Genomic DNA, 26,309 nt, shown 5'->3' on the forward strand with positions numbered 1-26,309 from the left:
CTTTCCTCCACATGGTACCCAGGGGAGAGGGCAGAGGCCTGGGGGAGAGAGCTGGGGTGGGACAGCATGTCTTGGGTGACAGACAGACAGCAGAGAGGGAGGGAAGCCAAGAGAGGGAAGTAAAAACGGATGGGAAGATGTATGAACGCATGGTGACAGATGAAAGTACAGTATCTTTTCTTCTTATTAAGAACCAGAGAAGGAGGAAGGGGTGCACACTTGGCAAGCTGGCGTAAGGGGGGTAATTAGGAGAGAGACACGTGTGTCCCTCATTGAGGGGGTCCCCTGGGTGAGGAACAGCTCAATCGGTAGCCAGCTGCAGGTATAAGGGGTCGTGTGAGTGGAGTGCAGGTGCTAGTGTACAGCTGCACTTTTACCCTTTGCACTCTGAGTCATTAATTCTTATGCTACATTAAAGGGTTTACTAACACACACACAAAGAGACACACATCTCTATCAGACACGGTGTCGCTTGTGGTCTGAAGTGATCATAGCCAGCATAAGATACACTGGGATTGAACTTGAACTGTTTGAAGGAAGTACATCAACTCAATTTCCTACAAAATATTCTTAAACACTACTGTTGATGCCTCCTTTCAAACATATAAGCTGGTTGAGGGGAAAAAACCACAGGATTGTGATGCTGGAGCCCAGAGTTTAGGTGCTGACAACCCACATGTTGTTAGGTTTCGGCTACTAAAACATTTGGTTAAGGAAAAATTGCAGTTTTCAGTTAACCACGACCAACATAACCACGGAAAAACTTAGTCCCGCTTAACTTGCTAGATAGTGAAAAAAAATTAATTCATTTGTAGATTCGTTCAATACAAACATTTTACAGCTTGTAGTTAAATTCAGTTAGATGAATTTCTTGTTATTTTGACTAAAAACAGAATCCAGCCTGCGTTACATTTCCTACTAAACAAATCGGCTAATGTAAATCAGTCGTATAAGCGTATAATGTTTAGGAGATGAGTTGGTAATAAGGGGTCTCTGGTGGATGGGGTTGGCTCGTGCTGTGCTCCTGTCTGAAAATATACAGACGCCTGAAAAGAAGGAAGGAAGAGAAAGAAGGAAGTGAATTGGGGGAAGGGGAGATGCTCGGCTGAACAACAGCTGTTGGGATTACTGTTTAATAAAAGCCGTCATACGTACGCACTCCCTCACGCCCCCCTACAGAGCAGACCAAAAGGCATTGCTGTGCGGAGCCCAATAACCTAACATCACAGTCAGCCCACTGCCCCTGGGGACCCGACGCCAGGCACCTCATACCATGATGCCAGGCCCCCGGATCTCCCACCAGGCCTGCCATGCCTCCAGGCACACCGTATGTGTGTCTGTGTGGGTGTTTTACTTATTATCTGCCTATGCATATGTTTATATGGTGCATAAGTGAGTTATGGACCTCGAAAAGAGTGTGTGTATAAATGAGTCTATTTTACAGCCGAGAGTGAGCCAGTGTTGTGAGAATGTAAGCTAGCAAGACATGTGTATCTGCAAGCATGTGTGTACGAAAGTGTGTTTCTCTGTCTGTCTCGGGGGGGGGGGGGGGGGGGGGGGAATGAGTGGGGGGATTCATCAGATAAGCTACCTCATTTGGGCCGCTTCAGGAGGACTGAAAGGAGCTGTGGGGAGGCTTTCATCTCTGAGACGGAAAAAAGAGACAGAATCAAGATGGAGTGAGTGTGAAAGAGGATGAGAAGGCGGGAGAGAGGGTGAAGAAAGGAGGGTGAAAGGAGGAAGAGAGTGAGATAAAGAATGAAAGAGATAATCCAAGAGGATGTTTACCTTGGTCATGCTGGCAGAGGACAAAAGAGGCCACCAATAGGTACTGCCCCCTATAGGGCCACAGGATATTGAGTAGTGAAAGGAAAAGTTTATTGAAGAAAACGCACGTTGAGCTAACAGTGTGCTAGGCCCATCACTCTCTCTCTCACAGACAAACCGCTTAATTAAACATGAGCTACACGAGTGCTGTCTGTCTGCTTCTGTATGTCTGGATGTGTGTGTGTGTGTGTGTGTGTGTGTGCGTGCGTGTGTGTGTCGACTGTGTGTTCATCTCGTCGTCACAGAGAGCACAAGGAGGCGATTTGCAAGTCAAATTCAGCATTTAATGACACGGGAAATCATCTGAATTTATTGAAAGCCAGCATGGAGAGGAAAGGGCTTGTTCAAGTTTCAGATCAGAAATGCATAAAATTGCCACCCCCTCTTTGCCTGCAAATAGAGCTTTGAGTGCATCTGATTTTAAATGATGGGATGTGTCAAGGTGAATGTGCGGCAGACTGATAGCTTGGGGCTCCCTGGGTGCAATTTGATACAGATTACAGAGTTGAGATAATTCATCTCTATAAAGTATCGGGAGGAAACTACTGCATTGGCTAAACTGTAATTGTTTATGCGAGTTTGCCTGTTTATGCATGTATCTAGTGGAGCCTATAGTGTCCTAACAGCATGTGTGTGTGCATACGTACTTATCTCTGGCATCTGGAGAGGTGCTCAGAGAAGACTACACAGACTTTCATTTCATTTTGCTTGTAGATAGTGTGAACACAATGACCGTCAAATACCATCCTTAAGCATACAGTCACACCTCTAGTCACAGAAATATTAAGGGCAAGGGATCCACTACTCATACAAAGAATACACATCAGAAACGACTGTATACTGAATGTCAAATTTAGCAAAAAATGCATGGAACGAATGCAAACATCCCTGGGAATCACTTCAATGAGCTAAGAAATTCCGAAAAAATCTGTCGAGGCAACACAAAGCAGCGTCCAGCTCAATCCTCAAAGAGGTTAGGTACACTGAGCATCCAATTAATAAGTAATATGGTGCAGCTACAACCACAGTTGTTAAATTGCTCCTCCCTGGCAACATTCATGTCAAAACGAGCTGTTGCCATGTGAGTGCCATCCAAGAAAACTGTGTTTAAATGAAAGAAAGGAAGAGAGAAAGAGACAGGAGGTGGGAGATGGGGGGGAGATGGGGGGGGGCAGTATGTTTGTTATAGTCTGCATCCATCATGCTAATTGGAAATAAACAGGAGCTCATTGTTTGGAGAGCATTAAATCAACCTCTAATCAAGTCTCAGTGTAGAATGGCAAAGCTTTGCCGACGAGGACATTTCCCACAGAAACAACTTTAATGGCTTTAAATGAGGATGCTTGTGTGTTTGTGTGTTTGTGTGTGTGTGCACACTTCACCACATGGCTGATAACCTTTTATATTTGCACAAAGGGGGCTAATTGCGAATGATCTCACTGGTGAGTAATGGGACTGCACTTCTCTCTCCTACACATACAGTATATCCAGCGAAACCTGCGCTCTTTGTTGATGGCCTTTCTGCAGTTGTTCTCCGCAGTGAGCCCCATTAGCAAAAGACAAATATTTCAAACCTACTGAGTGACAGAGCTGCAGAAAGGACATAAAATGAGGACAGAACCGACGTTAAGAGGGACACAGACAGGAATGGGTTTAAACACGGAGACCTGGTTTTATTCAGATTTATGTTTGGCCCAATATCTTTGTATTTATTACGTTATCTCATGGTATTATGTCATCATCATGTATTTAATCACGATTTGCATAATGCATGCTATTGTGGCACTTAAACTACAAACCACATGCAGCCAACCGTTGAAAGGACAAAATAGATGCTAAAATAGGAGGGCAGGAGCGCAGAGGGAGTCAGGCAGATGGACAGAAATTGATGCATACGGACAGACACACAGAGAGATGTTGATCTCATTAAGATTAATACAGTCAGACAGGAAAGCAACCACAGAGAACGAGAGGAGGAGAAACACAGAGGTGTAGCTTTAATGGGATCAATAGATCGGGCATCAGTGCAGGGGTCAGCGGCTGTGTCCATGGTGACCCATCCCTCACCGGCTAGATGACTCACATCAGGAGTCCTCTGTCCATTCCTGTCTCTCATGTCCATTATTTCCTCCTTTCTCATCATCCCCTCGCTTCACCCGGCTTTTTCTGGCACTTTTAAAAATCGAGTCCCCGGTAATTCACCTTGATCTTATTCTTCCCTCTGCTCTCTTCCTGCTGTCCTTCCTCTGCCCCACTGACTCATCTCCTCTCCTTACACATGCTTTTCTTCCCAACCTCTTGCACCTCTATGACAAAACAGCCCTGACTGAATATCCTGTGCCCTACTGCTTAAATCAGCACATATGCTAACCCACCATTTGGCAGTCTTTGTAATGCAGCACTGCACCGGCACAAGACAACAAATTTAAAAGGTGCAGTAAACTATCAGTTGTTGAGATGTCACATCACAGCGCACTATGATCATAACACCGAAGGAAGAAAATGTAGAATATCGAGATAGCACAAATACTGCACGCGCTATATCTTTGCTTTATGTTAATTTTCTTTTTTAAGGAAGCTAAATCTCCGGGCACACCTGACTCTGTCACTCGTTCTCATTTCTTATCAACATGCTGCTGAGCTGATGCCTCACTTTCTCTTTTGAACATACGGTATTTTGTAACTTGTAATTCCAGTTGACATAAGAGCGTAGCCTCATGTCCTGCTGACTGAATAATTCACCACAGCTCAGTAGGGCAGGCTGCACACAGTTACCTAACCCTGCCAGAGACACTGTCACAGCACTGAGAGAGAATAACAACATGTGTGAGGGTGGATTGGAAGGGGAGGGACATCAAGCTGCACACAGGGGGAGATGGAGAGAGTATGGAGATGAATGGGTTCTAGAGGAAAAACAGATGAATGAAAAATGAGCAGACCATGGATGGGAAATGGACTGAAGAGGAAAAAAATTGATGAATGAGAAAAAGGTGAACCTGAAAAGCACGGGAAACAAAGGAGATGCAGTATTTGATGGGCATTATGGAAGATTGGCAAATAAACAAAAGTGAGGACAGTGTTTCAAAAGAACCTCAAATAGAGGAAAAAAAAAACAACAACTGGGAATTGTGATAATGCGAGTGCAGGTCTGAAGTCTCATAGAAAATGACGTCCAAACTGCTGAGAGAAATAGAAACCCTTTGCCTTCATCTCCAATAATAGTCTCTCACTTGTGTGTGGCACTCAATATGAAGCTGCCAGTTCCCCTTCGCAAAACAAAGCCCCAAAAATATCACTGCCAACACATGGCACATGCATTTACAGAGCGGAGTGTGTGTGTGTGTGTGTGTGTGAGTGTGTGTGTGTTCTAGCTTCCATAGCTGTGGGGAGCGAGGAGTTCAGCATGAATAATTGAACATGGGGGGCTGCCGTCCAAAAAGCAAAATGCCAACTGCCAGGCTCATTTTATTTTAGAAGAAGGGGGGAGCCAAAGGTGGAGTAAGAGGATGGGGGGGGGGGGGGGTATAATAGAAGATAGCAACAACCCAGAAGACACAAGTTCAGACTTGTAAAGCCTAAGTAGCCCATTAAAACAAGTAGCAACAGCTGCCTTTCCCTGCTCCATCATTTGGCCTTGCTCTCTAGACAAACAATAGTATTATAGACAACACCAGGGTCACAGGTCAGGGGTCAAGGTTCAGGAGGTGAAGGTGAGGGTTGAGGTCAGAAACATATTGAAAAGCTCAACAATAGACTGATACTCTATGACCTTGGCTGGATAAACACATGCTCATCATAATTGATCTTACCACAGAAGACGAAGCCAATGAATAAAGATAATGTTATTGTAGCTTAGTGGAGTCACTGGTTCGGTGCCTTTTTAAGTCTCCAGTCATGATCTATGGCCACCGCTGAGCAGACTGCTGAGTAAATTGATGAATGAGTGACTCAATAGCACAAGTAACTTAATTTTATTACATTTTAGGAATAAATTCCTCATGAATAAAAGGTAAACAAAAGGCCAACAAAATGACATTACACAAAAAAAGAAATGGAAGGAAAAAAAACATTATGGTGGGTATAAAGGGCAACAAAGTCAGAGCTTGAAAGCTGCTTGTTTTTAGAATTACAACCCTTATTCACTCCCGCTGGGAGACCACAGTTGTCCTACAATTTTATCTCCATGATCAAATTTTTGTGTTTTCGTGGGAGGAATCAACCAGCCATGTGCAACACGGCCACAGTTACTCTCTCTCTACCTTGGCTTCGGCGGTGGTGAGCTTCAAACTCATTAGTCCATTTTGATAGATAAGAGGCTTGCAGCTCGAAAGCCACAGCAGCAGTGGGTTTTGTGGGTTATAAAAGCGATGTAATCGGGTTTTGGCAATAGAAATCTAAGGAGTTTAGGGAGGGGAAGACTCACTGATTTGTGGATTTGAATTGGATTGAGACTTGTTTAGGACCAGATCAAATGTGGCAAATGGCTGTAATCTGAGGAGCGGCTGTGTATGAGAGAATAAGACAGAATGGAGACAGCATGAGTGACACATGATATAATACTGAAGCTTACTGTTTTGCAGCCTCTCTTCTCGTCTCTCTCGTTCTCTGTCTGCCTCGCCTCGCGATTTCTGTCACTGAATCCCACTTTCTTTACATTTTGTCTTTTTGTGTTTCTCTTCCCTTGCCCTGCCACCATGCTCTCCATCTTGTTTTTCTACGCTCATCCACACAATTTTTTTTATTCCAACCCCACAGTAATCCTCTCCTCCCATCCCTCCTTCTTCTACTCTTGCTGTCAGATCTCTCTATCCACTCTAGGCAAATTACACTTTTCAGATTACACCCCAATTAAAGACCCTGTTGGTACTCTGTTTGCATGCTGCATCTTGTCTCTGGAAACAGAAAAATGAACTGTGTCTGTGTGTGTGCGCATGTGTGTGTGTGTGTGTGTGTGCAGCAAAAGGAGCTATCTAAAATACTAGCAGCTGAAAAAAGCATATGTGCGTGTTTGCCTATGTGTAATCGCAGACGGCAGCCCCCTGCTAAATCCCTATTAATGATCCTATTTACACTTGTTGCCAGATTGATCAAAGTTTAGCAGTTGTGTGATCCACGGCCTTTTCATCTCAGCTGGTTTGGGGGGGATGCAGTTCCCTGTGTGTGTGTGCGTTAGTCTGTATGTGTATGGAGGGTTGCAGGGAGGTTGTTAGTTGGCACAGCACGGGGTAGTTGGCACAAACAAGGGCAAGACGCCATGATATAAAGGCAGGGAGCTGGGTAGTGTTGATGGCGTTTAAATAGTGTCTGTGTAGTGTATGTGTGGGGTGCTGGTGGCTGGCTGAGATCTGAGGGCTAAAGACAAACAGCCATAATGGTTGAGGCCGACAGGTGCAGCAGAACAAAATCATATATCCAAGTGAGTGATGGAGTCTAATGTGGATGGAGCCTCTGGTTCTGGAAGCATTTCCCCCACTGTACATTTACATTTTAAAGTTTATTTGATATATCCTCGATGTTCCTTAATATATATAAGCGCTCAAGTGTCCTGGGATAGTTTTACCATGTTGCCCTCGTTTTTGGGTAATTATATTTTTCCCATAAGTACGGAGGAGCGCTGGAAGTGCTGTGATACCCATGTGCATCAGCCGTCACTGCAGTGAAGAAGAAGCTAGTCAGAGACATCACTCGGAATTGTAGCAAATCAGAAACACTTTGTTCTTGCAAATCAGAGGAAAATCCTGCTCCATAGCTGCCAAATTCCTCCAAAACTGACCCAGAATCAAAAGCTGAAAACTGATTTAAACTCATGAAAGCATTATCAGGTTCCTGCAAAGCTAAATCATTAGCGTATGAATGCCATTAATGGCACAAACAACACAATTTTAAAGATGTTTCTTAACAAAATGCTCCTCAAGTCATCTTTGACTTTTCATTATCTTTGACTTTTCATTGCAATGCAAGCCTTGGAGGCCAGCTCTATCTGGAAGTCTCTTAACACTGTTCATGCAGAAAATTGGCCCCAGTTTTACATACAAACCGTGGACACCTTATCAATCATATCACCAAATCTCACTATATCAAAACCTAACTTTCCCTCCTCGCTGTCCAATCCCTCTACCCCTTCATTTGCTCATGCTTTTCATATTGACCTTCTCATGTCCATCTTTCTTTCACTCTCTTCTTCACAAAGCACCACTGGCTTAGTCTTGTTTTTAAACATACTCCCCTCATCTGTCTTTTGCCAAATATGCTTCCCCTCCTTCTCCATTTCTCTCTCCTCTACTCGTCTCTTCTTGCATTGTTCCCTCAGGTCATTGCCTTGTTAATTGTTCCAAACAGAGGGAAACTTTGAAGTCGCTGTCCCGTAAAATAATATTGCGCTCATTTGTTTACCGCCAGAGCTTTGGCCTGAAGCGCCACAGACAGAGATGAGGTTTGGGAGTAAAAAGAGATAGATGACATGGAGAAACAGACAAAATGGGAGGCTGCGAGAGAGAAAACGAAGGGGATTTTAGCTTCAGAAAGAGAGTAAAGATGAAAGGATGGAGGATGGTAGAAACAGGGGAACGATGGCTGGGGTGTTTTACAGACACTCTCCTCCACTCAGCTCCCTGGATCATTCATCACCTGGACAGAGGCCTGAACAACACACACTGACTGATGCACGTACACAGACATGCACTCACATAAGACCTCTTCCATTGTCTTTATGGGTGTTCATTTCCAGTAAAAGCACTTCCTTTACTGTGTTTGATTCACCACATCCACAAGCAAGCAGAGGCTTGTGTAAACACACACCAACATATCCAGTGGAATATGCAGGAAGTCAGTTTCACAGGGCAAGCTAAGATTTATGGGTTACCACTTTCATAGCAACTAGATTATACTTGTGTCCAGAGAAAATATTCAACCTTAGCTAAAACTCTTGGGGAATGAAAACTGATTACAAAACAGTTGTAAGGAGTAACGTGCTCTATGTGTCAAGGGAATATCAATTTTACAACATTGAACAGTGTAGATTTTCCTCTGATTGAGAGGTTACTCGCATGAAAACCATCACCACAGTTCTCCTTACCGTCAACAGATGCCCGTTTAATCCTACAACTCATGCAATTAATCCAATTCATATTATGAAAATGTGGAGGCCATCAGCAAAATCTTGCACACTCAGTGTCTCTTACCCCACAGGAGGAGAAGAGGAGGTTTTCTTAGCCCTGCAAGGAAATTAACTATTCACTCTGTAAATGCCTATTCACAGTCCTATTGGCATGCAAATGTGCCACTGATTGACATCAATCATCTCCTTTTCCCCGTTCAACGGTGAGCCCACACTGCTGGAGATGACATTGAGCATGCCCACTTTGATGATATAATGGTGCCGTGTGTGTGTGTTTATGGCATCTGTGTGCAGTCCCGTAGACTGTGTTAGATTAGATTGAACAGTAATACTTTTAATGGATGGGCCGGGAAGGTCAGAGACTCACCTCTGAAGGGACTGAGAAGGAGTGAAACGATCTACTGCCGGCTGACAGGTAGAGGGATTGAGAGGAGGTTTGTGTATGTGTGTATCTGTATGCGTGTGGACAGGACGGGTCGAGAGATACAGTAGAAGTCACTCTTGTATAAATAGCTGAGCTCTCAATTAGCACTCGGCCTTCCCCTTGACCCTTACCAGCCTCTGTAACAGCAGACAAAACGTCTATCACTGTTTCAGACAGAAAGAGAACATGCTCTGTGTATCTGAATGATTTATGACACTGCCTCGTATTCTTTTGTTCTGTTTTCTGGTCTTGTGCTGTATATTTATACATGAATATGTTGTAGGCAGCAGTTGACTTGCAGCTGTTGTTTACCTCCACTGCAGCAGAGCGTTCACACTTGCGACTTGAATATGCATAACATGACACCACACAGTGTACAAAACAGAAGGCCAAATTGTCTGTGCTAACTTCCCCATTGAGCCCCACAGAATCCCATAATAGTAGATAAATAGTTACCTAGCAACAGAGCCTAGCAACAGCAGCAGTCTAGATGTGCTATCACTGTACAGGCAACTCGAGGGGAGAAATGCCTCCACTTTCAGCAAAGCAGGCGTTTATTAACAGAGGGCCCAGGGAAAACATCAAACTCCACTGAAATGGATCTGCCATATCAACTGTAATGTAGACACAGATCCTTTGCCTACTGTATGCTAACACAATGAATTACCTTTGATGAGTTAGTGTTCAGCGCTGGCTCGGGTTTCTGTTTGACACACAAACACACGCACACTCACACAGCTGCAAGGGGGCGTAACCAAATAAGCAGGGAAAAAAGGTGACTGCGGTCAGTGAGTGTGAGGCAGGGTTGGGACCATTTTATAGCTTGAGATCGATATTTTTCTAAACTGCTCTGAGTTGAGCAACAAACACGGTGGAGAGTCAGTGAAAGAGTTTATAGAGCGTGTATTCTGTCTACTTAGCTATGGGCCTGCCTGCCAACAACAAGAAAAAGACAAACACTGCTTCATGCCCCTTTAACATGTGACACAATGGAGCAGACTACTGCTAGTAGCAGTCAGTTGCTTATACTGGCCTCAGGGTCTAACCTCTTAGATGGTGACAATTTCTGAGTAATGCCGTTTGCTTCAGATTGAGCATGTGTCACCATTTTATAGAATCATCATCACTTTTGGACATACAGTACTTCCTGTACTGCAGTGCATTAACAAAGGCTGTATAGATGGCCTTGAGCACATCTCCTCTATTAACTCCAAAATACAGTTTGGCATGCTTCAGCCAGAAGACAAAACGCCTTTTTTCTTTCAACTGATGAGTAATTTCACTCCTCATCCATAAATCAATTATGTATAATCCCCTGATACAGAGAATTAGTGGCCATTTAACATGAGGAAGCTAAGTGTTTGAGTGTGCAAGTGTGTGTGCACATGAACACATCCATGTATGTTTATGTGGGAACAGTGAGTGATGATTTGCTTACGCAGAGAGAGTTATACTGATATAAACATGCTTTATTTCTGACTGAGGACAAAGTGCTGCACTGGACAACAAGCTTGGAGTCTCCACAGAGAGCAGCAGCATGCACGTAATACACAGGGCTGTATAACACTGAGTAGCTGTTCTCACAGTTATTCGCCATGGTGATGCAGCAAAAACAGTTCAGTTCAGTCTGGGATGAGCCACTTTCATCTACCAGAATGTTGGGAAATGCTCTTATGATTTACAGCCTATTGACTAAATCATTCCCAACTTGTATCTACTTAAGAAAGAACAAGTATCTTAACACCTCAACTGTGACTTCTGATAAAACACCATTTTTTGTTAAAGACTTCCAGGTTTAGAAAACAGCCCTTCCAGCACGCTGAGAGAGGGCTAAAAATAATCACCAATTATTGGACAAACCCAGAGTGTGTTTATTTTTCTCCTGAAGGGGGAGAAGTAATAGGGAGCATTAGAGTAAGGGAAGGAAATAAAGGATAAGATAAAGGAAAGAAGGGTGCAGAGTTTATCTTCAATATCATAATACATATTCATAAGAAAAAAGAAAAACTGATTTTTTTTTTTTTTTATGAGTCAGAGCTCTGGAGGGCTCGAGCACTTTTGCTGGCATTCTTCTGGGAAAAATGAGGCCTAAATAACATTTTCCTACGAGATGAGAATGCACCCTCCATTCCTCCTCCTCATTTGCTCGTTTTGCTCATTTTGCATATCATCCAACATGCACCACCCCCACCCACCATCTCTCCACCAACAAAAACTCCCAAATTGGCAACGCAAGCTCATTATTCAACTACTGCTAGACATGTTGGCCCTATGTTCAAATGAGACAGGAGTAGATTATTCAGCAGCTGCTAGCTGGCCTGATGATCTTGAGCAAGGTTGGAAGCAAAAAATCTCCAATGAGTGGCGGCTGCAACATGGGGAGCGACACGAAGACATCAGCTCACTAGGACATTATTTGACTGACGAACAGATCAGCCAATCATGTGAGGAAAGCTGTGAGGGGCAATACAAGGGGGCAATGGCTCCTTCCCATGCTCTGGCATCCTTCACTACCTCCTTGCTTTCCCATTTCTTCATCCGTCTGGATAGGACTGATGTTTCTATTTCTGAACGTGTCTCCCTCGGCGTGTCTTCGTTGGCCAAGTCTGTAGCCCACGCTGTGTGAAACAGGGCGCCTGCCAACACGTTCTAACACACACAGTTACATCTGTAGTGTGTTAAGCCGCCGGGGAATCAGAGCCTAAACTGTAGGGCATTGTATCACAACACAAGGTACAAGTGAGAATAAATACGAGCTAAACCAGCAGCATCCACCTTTAAATGCACATTTAAAATGTGCTGATGATGCAAAGCGATGCAAGAATGATGCATGTTGTGTGGTTTTTGTTTTTGGGCCTGTTTTAAATGTACCTTTGATCATTTCATTTATAGATTTTAAAAATTGAATATGAAATTGAAATCCCAAAAAGTGTCTGCTTCACAGCGGGGTTTGGTCACATATGAATTTCACTGGTCACAACAGTTCTGCTGAGAATGCACACAATGCTTGGCTTTTTCCTTTTTTGAGACTGAATGTGGCTGCAAATCTTACTGGACAGGACTTGGAGCTGACAGTTAAGCTGCTACTGCGGACGAGGGCCAAGCAATGATGGTGGCGGCAGAAGGAGAGGAGGACAGTGGTTTGGTTGGTTTGCCAGTTGTAGGAGCGGGCAGCTGAGACTAAACGGCAGTAATGGCCTAACGAGGAGAGATCTGGAGAGCCAAACCAGATGGAACGGCCACAGCCACGTGCCTGCCTGGCAAAGCGTGGGGCTTGTTAGCCAAACACAGACCCAGACAGAGAGATTTACCAAGAGACGAAGACAAAAAGATGGGACGAATGATGAAATGAGACTAAAGGATGTTGTCTCTCCGACATCTCAATTGTCTTTTTTGCTATATTACATATTTAATGCATACTTTCTCGAGTCCTCACTGTACCTTTCCCCCTCAATATGCTCTTCCCAGCTCCTCTCCACATCCTCTCTCAACCCAAAACCTTTTCTCTGATTGATATTCAGCACATTCGGTGACTAAGCTCTTTCCCCTTCCTCTATGTGCTAAGGGCTTAACATTAATGAAAGGGGAGAAGTTGATTACATATGGGGAGCAAAAACTAGGCCTCCATCTCCAGGGAAGAGTGTAGTAGACGAGGTGCCGCGCTGAGTTTTAGTCAACAATGAAACCAGACAGAGGAAAAAAGGAACTGGGGTTGGGGGGGGTGCACATCAGCATGTCCTTGGAAGTCACATTTCCCAGGGTGCTCAAGTGTCAGGAATCAAGGACGTGGAGAAAGGGATAAAAAATATCCATGGTGTTGGCTTTTTAGAGGATTCAGGCAGGTGCTACAGCACAAAGACACACTAAAAACACACACATCTCTCAGCAGTTTGTGGAGCTGCAGTGCTACTGTGACGGCTAACCTAAATCCATCTTTGACTATTACAGCAGTGAGTCCTGACTGGACTGAGGTTGTACTGGCTGATGTCATGCTGGCAGACAATATTTCGACAGATACAAGAGGAAACAAGGTATTCCCAACGCTTTTTATCCTTTCGCTCACAAAAGAGCATCGTACTGTACAAGAGGGATCATCTTTCTCTCCCAGCCTCACCCACTGGATCATTTGTTTTCAGCTACATTAGAGGCAGGAAACAGGAAGCAGACACTAACAGAACTCCCTAGTAAACTTATCTGACAACTTCTCACGCATCAAGCCGGGTCCCTCTGCTTTTATTGTATTTTCTATTTAAGTGATGAATGTTCATAAAAACGACTTCAAATAGATACAGAAGAATGCACACACACACAGCAACACACTGTAGGTCTGTTTTGTTATCCATGTTAAACCAGGAGTCCAGTCTCACAGCAGGAATGAATATCAAGCAGGCTGGCTGGCACTTACTGAGAGATGGAGTGAGTGAAGGGGAAAGATGGAGGGTGATTGAGTCTCACGTGCAACTGCTCTAAAGGAGTCACAAACTGTGTGTTTTGAGTGTGTTTGTGTTAGTGGATTCAGGGCTCAGGGGGTATTGTTTTCCTAAAAAACAATTAATGAAGAGTTGTACTGGCTCCCTCCCTGGCTTTATTTGGCAGGAGTTGATGGAAACGGAGGGGAGGGCATGGATGCAACAGAGAGTTGGGGCAGAGTGAGCGCCTGTGTGTGGGGAGGGCACAAGTGCACAGTACCGTACTAGTGGACACAACTGACAATAGCCGTATCATACTCATCAGGCCGAAGAGGAGCTATGTAGTATGTCAGCCATATCCAGACCAGAGCTGGACATGAACAGAATGTCCTCAAAGAAGCTTGTTACTGTCTTAAATACACATACTAGTAAACTAAGAAAGACAGATCAAACAGAAAATCATGTTTAAATCGACTCCACAAAGATAAGAGGCTAACCTGTGAAGAACTGCACCCCGGGCATTAATACTGAAATTAAAAGGGGCCTTGTTCCAGTGCTTTTCTGCTGGTTTAAGATGTCTAGTGCAAACATGTCAGGTGTGTAGTTTTAGGGCAGAAACTGAATCATTTTGTGCGTAACGTGTTAGAAATCAGTTTTTGTAATCTGCATGCATGGTTGAACTTGGGTACCGCGCCTTTCATCCCATCCCGTGTGAAGGCAAGATTCAGAGAGAAAGAGGAGTGAGACGAAGGGAGGAGAACCTTCAGCCGACACAGGCCACTGAAAATGTGTCTCAGTCCAGACAGTGATGAGGATGCTATGTGAACTCTGAGATACACACAGATAACAGAGGTGTGATGGCAGCTAAGCTAATATAAACAACCACATCAAGCCACAACCAACATTTTAAAAAGCCAAGTGTTTTTTTTATTTTAACAATTCTACCTTATTCCTTAAAAAACAAGGAGTGTCTCTAACTGCAGATTGGCAATTACCATTCTGTGTGTGCAGCAGGGGGGAAAAAAATCCCACAATCCTTTGGGAGCGCTGGTGTAGCTGAGATAAAAATCCACTTATTAAGGTCTGTGTTGAGGATGGGAAAAGAAAGGGCGAGGAGAGGAGGTGAGAGGAAAGGAGAAGACTGCGAGGATAGGTGTGTAAGATTACAGATGTTAATTTTCCTTCTCTTTTTACTTTCCTCTGCTGTTTTTTTCATCTCTCTCCCTCCTTCCATCTCATTTATTTACTCCCCCAATCTCTCTCACTTTCCATCTCTGCCATCATTGTGTCTATGAAGCAGCTTCGGGTACCTGAGGCACACTTCAAAGTCTTGATGTCAGGCAGACAGACCCAGGGACCCTTTTAAAGATGTTTACGCTGGCATCTGCTTAATGGGCAAGTCATAGTAATATAAACCCCAACTCACTGACACCACTGCAGCAACATTAGAGGGTGTGCGTGAGCATGTGTGTCTGTGAGATGAGTAGGAGGACAAGCTGAGCAATATAAGAATGTGCAAATAACCCCAAACAAACAAACAAACAAACAGGTGCTGGGAGATGCAACTGATGTTTGCAGGAGACTTAATACATGTGGTAGCTAATAGAAGCTTCCAAACACAACACAGCATATACCAACATGCACACGCAAACATAAGGAAGTGTCACATCCACGCAAACCCATTCACACACGTTTTCCATCTTAATCTACCTTCAATCGCACCAGGTTTGAATACACCCACGTGCATGCAAACAAACGCAACACCCTCGACAGCACACATTTCCATCTGCAGTCTCACAAGTCTGCCTTGCAGTTGAGCCTAGCTACAGAGTGCAGCCTAGCCTCGCCTCGCCTCCCTGACTGGCTGCTAGCATTTACTGCAGGGAGGAGAGCGAATGACCCAGTTGTGAGGCAAACTGTTCTCTGCAGAGTGAGAGAGAAAGAGAGAGAGTGAAAGAGAGATGGAAGAGGTGGAGGAGAGAGAAAGGTGCATGGGGGCACGCGTCGCCCCAAGAGACCTACGGTGTGCAATGATTGGCTACAGGCTTGCAGGGAAAGAGGTACTGAGAGAGGGAGGGGAGGCAGAGGGCTCACCTGCAGTGGTGTGTCCTCTATAGCTCCACAGACTCAGCCATAAATCACAGGGACTTGGAGAGGGGAGGTAAGTTAGAAAGAAAAGGATGGAGGTACAGAAGAGAGAAAGAGGTGAAGAATAAGAGAAAGAGGGATGAGCTGCTTCTAGGAATCCAAAGCCTGAGAGTTATCATAGAACTATGGGTGCTACACGCACTTCTTGCCGACACGAAATGGGGAGAAAATGGATCTGCTTCAACCAGTCATCCATCAACGATTTTGAGAAAATCCATTACAAAGTGATGAAAGTTTGTGTAGAGTGGAATGAAAAAGAAAGAGAGACATACTCGACAAGGAGAACATTACTTTGCGTCTGATAACGCCGGCCCTGGAATGAAAAGGACGTTAATCTTCACTTATCCTTGATTATCATGACCCTTACGTTATGGCTGGTTATGACTGTAAAACTAAATAATATGCCTCCCATATACCGTAATTATGGTATATGGGAGACATTGATGGGAAATAACACTCTGGTCCTGGCAGGCTTACCGCTAGCCACTCATCCACTGAGCTACACAGGAACACACTGTGTGATTAGTTGCTAGACACTGTATTGATTTTCTACTGCTGGAGCACAAATTAACAATCGCCAAGCAATGATTTGGTTCTCGCACACAGGCAAATGCCAACGCATGAAACAAAATTGAAATGATAATTAATACACTGTAATTTTGTTGGGGTGCAGCTATTATAAACTTTTTTTTTCTATACCATTTAATTAATGGTAAATCACTTTTAGGAATTGTTAATCAAGTGTTGGAGAGCCCATGCCTTCACAGTCTGCTACACAAGAGTAATTAATGCCAATTCAAGCGCTTCTTCCAATGCGCAGAGGGGGAAAAAAGCAGTGGAGTCTTCCTTCAGTAGCAGCCACAGAGGGTGATTTTTAACTGTTCAGTCACCTTTGACATGGGTAGAAGTCTGTGTAAACGTGTAATTGTGTGTGTGTATGTGTGTGGGAGACAGCTATGTTTGGAGTGTTTCTCTGTGGTTACCTACTCAATGATCCATCAGGAGACGAGAGAGGGGAACACACAGAAAGCTTGGACATAATTACATTCCCATTTGCTGCCTTGACATAGGCTTGATATGGCTGAAAAATGTTAATAGTGACGCTAATTAACGGAGAGTAGATCTAGGCTTTGAGGGTGAGCCTGACGGGGCAAAGCAGGGAGAAAAACTCAAGATGTGTTGTGTGAGTATTAACATTTGAGAGATGTAACGAAGCAATTATCTGATGTCATCTGATGCATGGCTGTGATGTCAAATGCCTGGGTCAGCCCCAAACCATGCAAGTATACATTTGGGGCAGGAATTGTTCAAGTATATCTGTGATGTTTGTAGATTTTACTCCAGTTTTCCAGCTTGTCTGCATCTTCACAATGAATTCGGTCAGTCTTCACACTTGACCCGTCTCTGGGTGTAGTTCAGGGTGCCTGTGCGTATACGTGTGCATATGTGCTGCTGCAGAGAGAGAGCATTTGCAGCATACCTTTGGAGGCAGCAGCTTTTGCTACAAAGCCAGATTAGTGAGTCAGGCGGCTAACGTTGGGCTTTCCAGAATCACAAAGCTGGACCACTAATAAATTGAAAAGATGGCTAACCCACTCCAGATGAGGTTCAGTTCATAAGATCAGATCAAAATGTTTAATCATCCTGCCTACTAACCAATCAGCTTCTTCAAACTAGGAGGAAACTTTGAATGTTGGAAATATTAATATTTATTAAGTTCAAATACTATGCTCTTGATGTGGATGTTGCTTCACATGAGCGTGCTTGTGCGTTAATCCAGGCTTAACAGCTTCAGCTGCGAGCTAGCTTACTTTTTATCCACAGTCACCAGTGTCAGTGAACACAGGTAGCCCAAGGAGAGTCTCACTAAGTCAAACTTGCTTCATTATATAGGCCCCATGCCCGCCTGGCAGAGCCATCCTCATTGAGCAGCTTGTAAACACACACAGGCTGCCAGCTTTTCTCTCTGGACAGCCATACAACAACATGTTAATTAGAATAGAAAGAAGGGGAAGAAATGAAGGAGAGAACGATAAGCAAAGATATGCATGGTGAGGAGAGAGGGAGTATCCCACGCTGTGAAGCTAGGGAGAGGCAGAGAACAGGGAGAAACAAAAGAAAGGAAGGAGGAAAGAAGGGAGTATTTGGTGTTGCAGCTTGTGCTTCACCTGCCACCAGATAATAAAATTTACTCAACACCATCCTTGCATTTGCTGTTTCTTAAGGGTTGGTGTCTTAACATGGCTGAGACTGCACTCCCCACTATCTGAGACACTGATGAACAAGCTGCATGAATATTTAAATGAACCACAAATTAAGCATTTCCCAGCTTCACAAAGCCAACCCACAATTTTTGCATTGCTCGCTGTGGTCTGGCAGCGCTCAGCAGACACTTGTGTATGGACCAAAATGACTTTGGAAGTGACTGGATCAGCCTCATCAACAATTCAACATTATAAACATCACAAAAAGGACGACTGCTTTTCCAAGGTTTCCATGTTATGCTCATGTCGTGGCCACACACACACTAGATTTCAACATATTCTTAACAGTCAAAACATGGCAAGATTGCTGCAGTCCTTCACTCCACACAAGGGGAAACACACACACTACTACACAAAAAGCAATCTGAACTGACAAAATACTGTTCTCCACCAAGGTCTGAGAATTCTGAGATTTTCCGCTGAAGTACGAGAGGAACCATCCACTGAAGAGATAAAAAAAAAACGACAGGCGCAAATTATACTCGCGATCAAAGTACAGATTCCAAATTCGGTGTCAGCTCTTTGATTTGTTTATGTCCCCAGACCTTGACTCATCGTTCCCAGCAGCCAACCTTGTCTTAACCCTGAGCCAGCAACACATCAGAGTCAACTACAGTTCAAACTGCCAGGAAATGCAAAAGATCAGACTGAAGTTAGTCATTTTCTCTCTCCAACTTCTCTGCTGGCTCAAGCCTTTCAACTCCACGTACACACTGCAGAGAATAGCCACTCAAATCACTCACAGCTCAATAGGCTGCCACATACTGGTACTCCTCTCAATAGGTGCAGACTCACAAGAGTGAAATGAACGTCAAACTCTATTTCACCACTCTCACCCTCTCCTCCCATCAGACTGTCTCCCTTTACCCTTTCTCGACATTCTCTCCATCTCTAGCTTTCACCCATCATTCTTGCTCACCAATTTTGCCCTTTTCACTCTTTCAGTCTCTCTCTGCCGCCCTCTCCTCTCTGCAGCCATCACCCACTCTCTTTCTGCCTCTCATTTCAGAAAAAAAAATCTTTCTGAATAAAAAAAAGAGACTAAGAACTGCTGCTGATAATTAGAGAACAATATGAACAGCATCCAGGACTACACGGACCATGATTCATAGCTGGAGGCTCACCTTTATGACAAGCTGCAGCAACACAGGAGCTTAAAGCAATCGAGTGGTTCTGACTTAGTGTGCGCGTATGTGTGCAAACATGGTGTCAACGTGCAGTGAAGCAGCTGGTTACCAAGGTTGGTTGTGTGTGTGTTTGTGTGTATGTGTGCGTTATTGCCCTGCTCAGCCCCTGGCAGCTCATCAATTATAAACAAGCCCGAGAAAGGAGGGATGAGGCCACGCGGCAGCAATGGCATCTATAAATACACACCTGAACACACGTGGGGTGAACAGCTATTTTTGCATACGACCACGTACGCACACACAAAGGTTGACAGGCTAACGCGTTGAAAGCACAAGCAATGTCATCCACCATATCAGGACACTCTGTGTATCTGTTGAGTCAGGACGGCAGGGCGCACAGCGGTTGCTCTTTGCTAACCTGAGCACCATGTGATACTCTGTCTAAATCAGAGGAGAAATTGCTTTCGCCCTCGTTCCTCGTGTCTTTCATCAGCTAAACATTGTGTCTCGCTGAATGGCCAGATGGAAAAGTCGAGGTGTATGTACTTGCATGCGCAAGTGTGTGCATGTGTGTGTGTGAGTGTGTGTGTGTGCAGGGATAACTTTCGTAATGGTCTGGAAGACATGCTCTATCACTCCCTGGGGGCTCCTTGTTTTCTACTTCCAGCTCACTCTCTGTTTCCATGTCCCTCCACTGTTTCATTTTTCCTCTCTTGGATTATTTAGCCCTCAGTTTATCTCTGCATCCATCCGTCTCTACTTTCTATCTCTCACCCTCGCCATGTGTTCCACATTCAATCTCCCAGCAATATATCCCTCTCTGCATCTCTCCATCTGTCTTTTCTGTTTCGCCATCATGCATCCATCCATCCAACCGTCTCTTTCTCTTCATCTCCTCCTTGTCTTTTTTCAACTCTACATCAGTTCCATCCTCCAACCCCCAAGCCATGCCCAGTCTCCATGCGTTTTTCTTTCTCTCCACCACATCTCCCATTCCTCACCTCCCCTCTCTTTGCTTTCCTCCCTCCTACTCTGCCCCATATCCATCAACAAGCGAACGCTTCCTGACTGAATTCAACACGGACCCTGCCTGCTGCCCAGTCAGACCGCCTGGCTACTGGACGAGGGTTTTTGTGTTGGCAGCAGGCACGGCAAGTATTGTGGGGATTGAGAGCACACGAGGCAGCCACTACCTTCTGATCCTCTTCCCAGGCCATTACTGGACTTCACTTCTCATTAGCTGCCGTGATTCTCTGCACAGAATTGACTAACATATACATAGAGACTCATATACAAGTACAACACACCCACACACACACTATTTATAAGCTCCCTAAATCTAGAGGGGAAATTGGACTTTGGAAGGGGGCCTAGGCAGACATTGTGCACCAGGCAATTACCAGAAGAAGATGTATGTAGAAACAATTGGCCAGGAACAATGGTGCGAAAAAAAAAAAAGAGCTACGACAAGAAGCATAAGGTGAAGGGGGGGTGGTGGGGGCTGCCGAGGGGTTCCCATTGACTGATTCCCCTTGACATGCCTTTCTATCTCTGCAACAAACAGCAGAGCAAAGCAGGCTAACAGACAACAGTTAATACAGGGAGACGAAAACACTACCACATTAATATTGTGTGTTCAATCAGCCTTATAGCTGTGAGGTGGACGGCACCTGTCATCGAACACCAGCCCGCCATCATCAGATCAGATCATCCTCATGCGCGCCGCTGTGTCGGCATGGCGTGTGTGCATTGCTGTGTGCTTCCCTGGGAATTAAATACATGGCATATTACAATACACTCTCGGATGTTTGCGTGTGTGTGTGTCTTTCCCGCGTTCTATACATCCTACCCTGCGCGTTGAACAGCCTGTGCTGCCATGGCAACTCACGACTGAGCTTGCTACGCTAGCTGCTGTGGGAGCAGCAACACATGCACACACATACACGAACAGTGCCGAGGCAACTAGGAAGACTGCTGAGGAATACTTAACAGTATGGGAACATTGACATGCAGCAGTGGTGTCGACCACTGGCCAGAATGAATGGACTACTGGGTGCGGTTGTAATGGCTACTAGCCCGGGTGATAGTAGCAGTGTGTGCGAGTGTGTGCACCTGTGTTGAGGAGCATTGTGTTTGTAGCATAACAAGAGTGAGAAGAGGTGGTGGTGGTGGGGGGGGGCTTCAATCATAAACCACTGTCCACACACACACGCACACACGATGCCTGCTCGTCCTAAAGCATATTTCATCATTAGCTCTAAGCAGTTAATCCTCTGCTCCACTGACCACGGCTCAGCTCAGCCCATTTCAATAATCTGCATCTGGGGCTAACCAACCCATCATACACACACGCACAGACAAGCACACACACACACACACACACACACACACACACACACACATGCAAAACAAGGACACAATCAACTCACAAAACATATGGGACTGATCCAGAGCAATAAATATCTCAAGTAAAAGCGCTCACTCCCACACACGCGTCTATCTAACCATCTATAATCTATTGTGCCAACAACAAAGCCAGTTAGCAGAGCCGCCCTGTTCAGTCATTAGACAGAAACTGCAACAGAAATGCAATGTTAATTGTGATTGTAATAAATTCAAATGAAAGTAGTTGGACATATATTTCAGTCAATGTCACTCTGCAAGCTTAACTATTTTTACGTGATCAGGTTTAAGGTGCTTTAAACTGTCGCTGCGCGTAAATCCAGTCTGATTTTTTATCTTAACACTTAAGCACACAAAGCCTTTGAGGCGCTAATAGAATTCAGTGTCCCAGTGTTGAGGTAATGTCAACTTTTTACAGATATAGTCGAATATTTAGTTTTACTGTTAAACTTTCATATGAAAACACATTGACGCAGTGGTGTGAAATGAGCTTCTCTGATCTCCATCAGCTTTTTCAAATACTTGTGCAGTCAACCCGAACAAACTGAGACGCTCAGCGGAAATTTTCATTTACAGAATTTACATGTTTGGCGTGGATAGGAGGCGCGTGAGGAAGAGTTAACAAAGAGTGACATGGCAGAGGAAATCAAGTGAGTGGAAACATTAAATGAAAGATAAATAGCATGTTTGTGAGGAGGAGGACGAAAGACAGGTTGTGAAAGGCAGAACGATTGCTGTAGCTGGAGAGAGCTGTACAGGGTATGAAACTTGCCATCAAAATTGGCAGAGGTTGAGTCAAAAGTGAGAGTTTGACCTTTCCCTTTCCGACAACAACTATTAACCATTCAGCGTCGGAATTGGCCTGTTTGTAGCTCATGTCATCTCCTCTGACAACATTAAATGACAGATCTCTCTCTCTCTACTCTATTCGTGCAAGCTTTTCTCCTCTCCCTCAAGAGGCCCTGCAAACTACCATTCATTCACCTGTCTCCATCTCCATCTCTCGTGTCTATCCTCTCCTCTCGCTTTCTTGTTTCCTTGTCACACAAATTCTCTTCCCTCTTTGTTTCCGGGTGTTTGCCTCTTCTTGCCTCTTCTCTGTCTGATTGGAACAGATTGAAAAGTGGTGACTGCATGAACGAATTGTCACAACCAAACACCCTGCTCTTTGCCCCTTGGCCAAATGCTGACAAATGCCCTGTGGAAAAGACATTTTTTCCCCTTTCTATTCTTCCTTCTGTACCATCACTCATAAAGCATGCATTTATACACAACACTGCTTTTTTGGCTGTGTTTTGTGAAAACAGGTAATATCTAGTGCAGAAATAAACACATGTATCCTCAGCTTCTCTGGCCGCACTACCTTTGCATGCCATGCCTGGCTCATTTTTGTGCCTCTGTCTCTGTCAAGTTCAAGGTTAGCTGCTCATTGTATTGAGCGCCAATGCTCCCCCATCGGGACAGACAGAGTGGAGATGCATTAGCACCTCGGCAGGTGGCCCTCAATCTCATCTCTTCCCTCTCTTCACACCTCCCTCTCGTCTCCTAGTCCACCTCTCCATCCACGGCCCCATGGAGGTACCTGGTCAGCCTTTGTCCAGCAGCCTGTGGTGTGCGGGTGTTCAATGATGCATGCATGCTTATCTTGATTCATGCAATAGTGTGCAGTGTGTGAGTATCATGCATATGTGTCCGCATACACAAGTGTACCTGTCATGCTAATGTGTAGCCTGACCAGATGACCATGAACTAAACCAAAGCCTGCAGGGGGTTAAGGCTTTCCCCTTGACCTGCTCCTGTGCACTGACCTGCACCAAATGGGTTTAAACCTTACCCAGCCACAGCCTTTTATCTCCATCACATCTCCATCTCCTAATAGCCACAGACCAACGCACACACAAACTGACCGACGGACAGGCTGACAGAAGCCATATGGTCCATTCACTTCCAATGGCAGGAGGTAGTCATCAAAGAGCTCTCACAGCAACTCCACTCAGCCATGGACAGATAGACGGAGGGAGGGAGGGAGATGAAGGGAAAAGGAAGAGGGAAATTATGAGGAGAGGGCAAGCAGAGGTGGAGTAAGGGAGAGGAGGCAAAGAAATAAGAGGAGAAAGATGCTGGGAAGTGTGGTGAAGAGCAGATTCAATTCAAAAGAGCTAGAGGTGAGGTGGAAATGAAGAGAGAGGAAAAGGCATGGAGGTGTACAGATCATATAAGGCCTGTGTGATGTGAGGTTTTAAGCCTTGTGTGAGACAGTAAAGGCCAGGCATGGCAATAGCTGTGGGTATGTTCACAATACTACTGATTCGACAGCACTGCCGGTTTTATGCTGACAGCAGGGTGTTACAAAATTTAGCCTGGACTGTGTCAATGTGGACTTTACACAACACAGCTACTCAGCATCTGAGACATCCAAGTCATGGGTTGTCTATGTGTGCGCTCTTGTACTGCTGTCTCTGTGAGGACAAACTTAAAATTGGTAGACTATGAGAGCGTGAGAAAGTGAGGAAATTTTGGCTGGTGAGTGTCTGTTTCTTTCCCGGCCAACCTTACTTTGCACATTTTCTGTCACTTTTGCTTTCCCACACCCACAAGACCGTCATTCTGCTCATCTTTCAGAACAACAATACAATCCACTACGCCACCCCCCACTCCTCACCCCAGACCACAGCGTTCTTCAGATTTTTCCAGGAGAATCACTCCATCACCACAGGCGTCTAGACTCCAGAGAAGCATGTCCTGTCTTCGTGGGCCCACATTACATGAAGATAATCAACGTTAATGGAGCCTAACCGCCCAAGTCCATCTCTGGGGCTTTCTCACACACTGTCCTACCACTCCAACTCATCTATAGTTAGACTGAAGTTAAGGTAAAGCATGTATAAGGTTAGCTTTAGGAGCTGAGGAATGTGTCATGTTAATAACTGTCCTCATCAGTATACCGTAGAAATGCAACCATGTCTGCAGTCTGGTCCACGGGCCTTGCATTATACTAGCGAAATTTTACTCTCACCCCCATAACATAAAACAATTTCACAAGCAAATTGAATTTAATTCACTCAGCTCCCTGCCCAGCTCAACTTCATGATGTCATAAATGTGAGCTTGTAAACACTAACATTTAGCTCAACCCAAACATCAATGCATTAAAGTCCATCCGCTCTCTTTTACCGTAATGCTTACATTTATTCATTGTGATGTGTTAGTCACGGGATCATAAATAACACTGAAAAAACAGAGAGAGTGAAACAGAGTGAGTGAGAGAAGAAGGGAGAAGAACGAAGAGGAGGGGGGGTTTGAGGGATGGAACAAGAAAGGTGGAGGAGTGTAGATAAATCAGCATCCATTAGCCAAGGGGTTATAAAGTCACTGATGAAGGAGGTGGACTGAAGCTCAGACCTTTTATTGTCTTGTTGTCCTTTATTGCCTGTGATGTCATCTAATGGTATACAGTTAACGACAGGGGAGGGGAAGTATGTACATGGGAGGGGAGGATGGGATTGTAATGGGGCTGTGTGTGCATGTGTGCACGCCTGACTTGACAAAGGATATTGACCACCTTTTGTCAAAGATGGTACGTGTCTATGGGGTTTCTTTGCCTGAATATAACATAAGCGCCAGAGCTGATGTTCATTCATGTCAAGTTTGAGTCAGTGCAATGCCAAAATCCTGCAGACGTGATTCTCTCAAGTGTCAATATGTGGTTTTGAGAGGGATGTCTGGAGCCAAGGGAAAGAGAAAGAAAAGCAGCATGAGAACCAGGAAAGAAATGTTACTAACATCCTGAAGCAACAACAATATTTAAAAAAAACCCTGAGCCCTTTTAAAACTCAAACGTTCCCTTCCTAACTGGCACTCACCATCACAGATTAGCAGTAGGTATTAAATATGATTACATATTTCCCCTGTTTGAAACATCTGCCTCTGTGTTGGTTATTGTCATACGACACGGAAAACCGCCGCCTCAACCACTCTGCTCCTGTGCGGAGCAAAAACAACAAACACAGGCAGGTGTCCATAATCAACAAAAACAAACAACGCGACAACCAGCGCGCCGGTCTGCCTGTGTATCGGCAGAAACACACCTCTTGACATCAGTTGCTTGTTCTGGCCTTTATCGCATCTTTGTTTAACTTTCTCCACTCTGTCTTTCTCCTTTCAACCACACCACATACAAACAGCCAGCCTTCCTCCCTTTAAGACAGGCATTTCAGGAATATAGCCCATCTCTGTCCAATCTCTCCCCTCCAGCTCAACTCTCCTCTGCCTCCTTCACTCACTCCATCCTTCTCTCATTCCTCCTCTCTCTGTGTAATGCTGTTTTCCCCAGGCCTGTGAGGCTCACTGGCCTAGCCGCCCCACAATTAGTCTCAGTCATGGCCCTATGATATATACGTGTGTGTGTGTGAGTGCAAGAAAGCTGGGGTAAAAGCACAGGCGCTACCACCCTTCTATCACACCTAGCAGCAGTGCATCATCCCATTAGCCCAGAAAAGGGCTGCCACGCGGGGAAGGGCACAGGGGCATGAGGAAAGTCTAAGGTGGAAGCCACAACACGCCAAAACCCAGCTTATCCAGTGCTGTTTAA

General features: G+C 44.8%; 1 protein-coding gene across 2 annotated transcripts in view; it reads right to left on the bottom strand.

Moving 5' to 3' along the window:
* The window catches only part of plxna4 (plexin A4), a 227,147-nt gene that overhangs the window by 162,235 nt on the left and 38,603 nt on the right, over positions 1-26,309 (bottom strand). The window lies entirely within an intron of this gene.

This window comes from Chaetodon auriga, chromosome 22 (assembly GCF_051107435.1).
Source record: "Chaetodon auriga isolate fChaAug3 chromosome 22, fChaAug3.hap1, whole genome shotgun sequence".
In the NCBI taxonomy this organism is placed as follows: Eukaryota; Metazoa; Chordata; class Actinopteri; order Chaetodontiformes; family Chaetodontidae; genus Chaetodon; species Chaetodon auriga.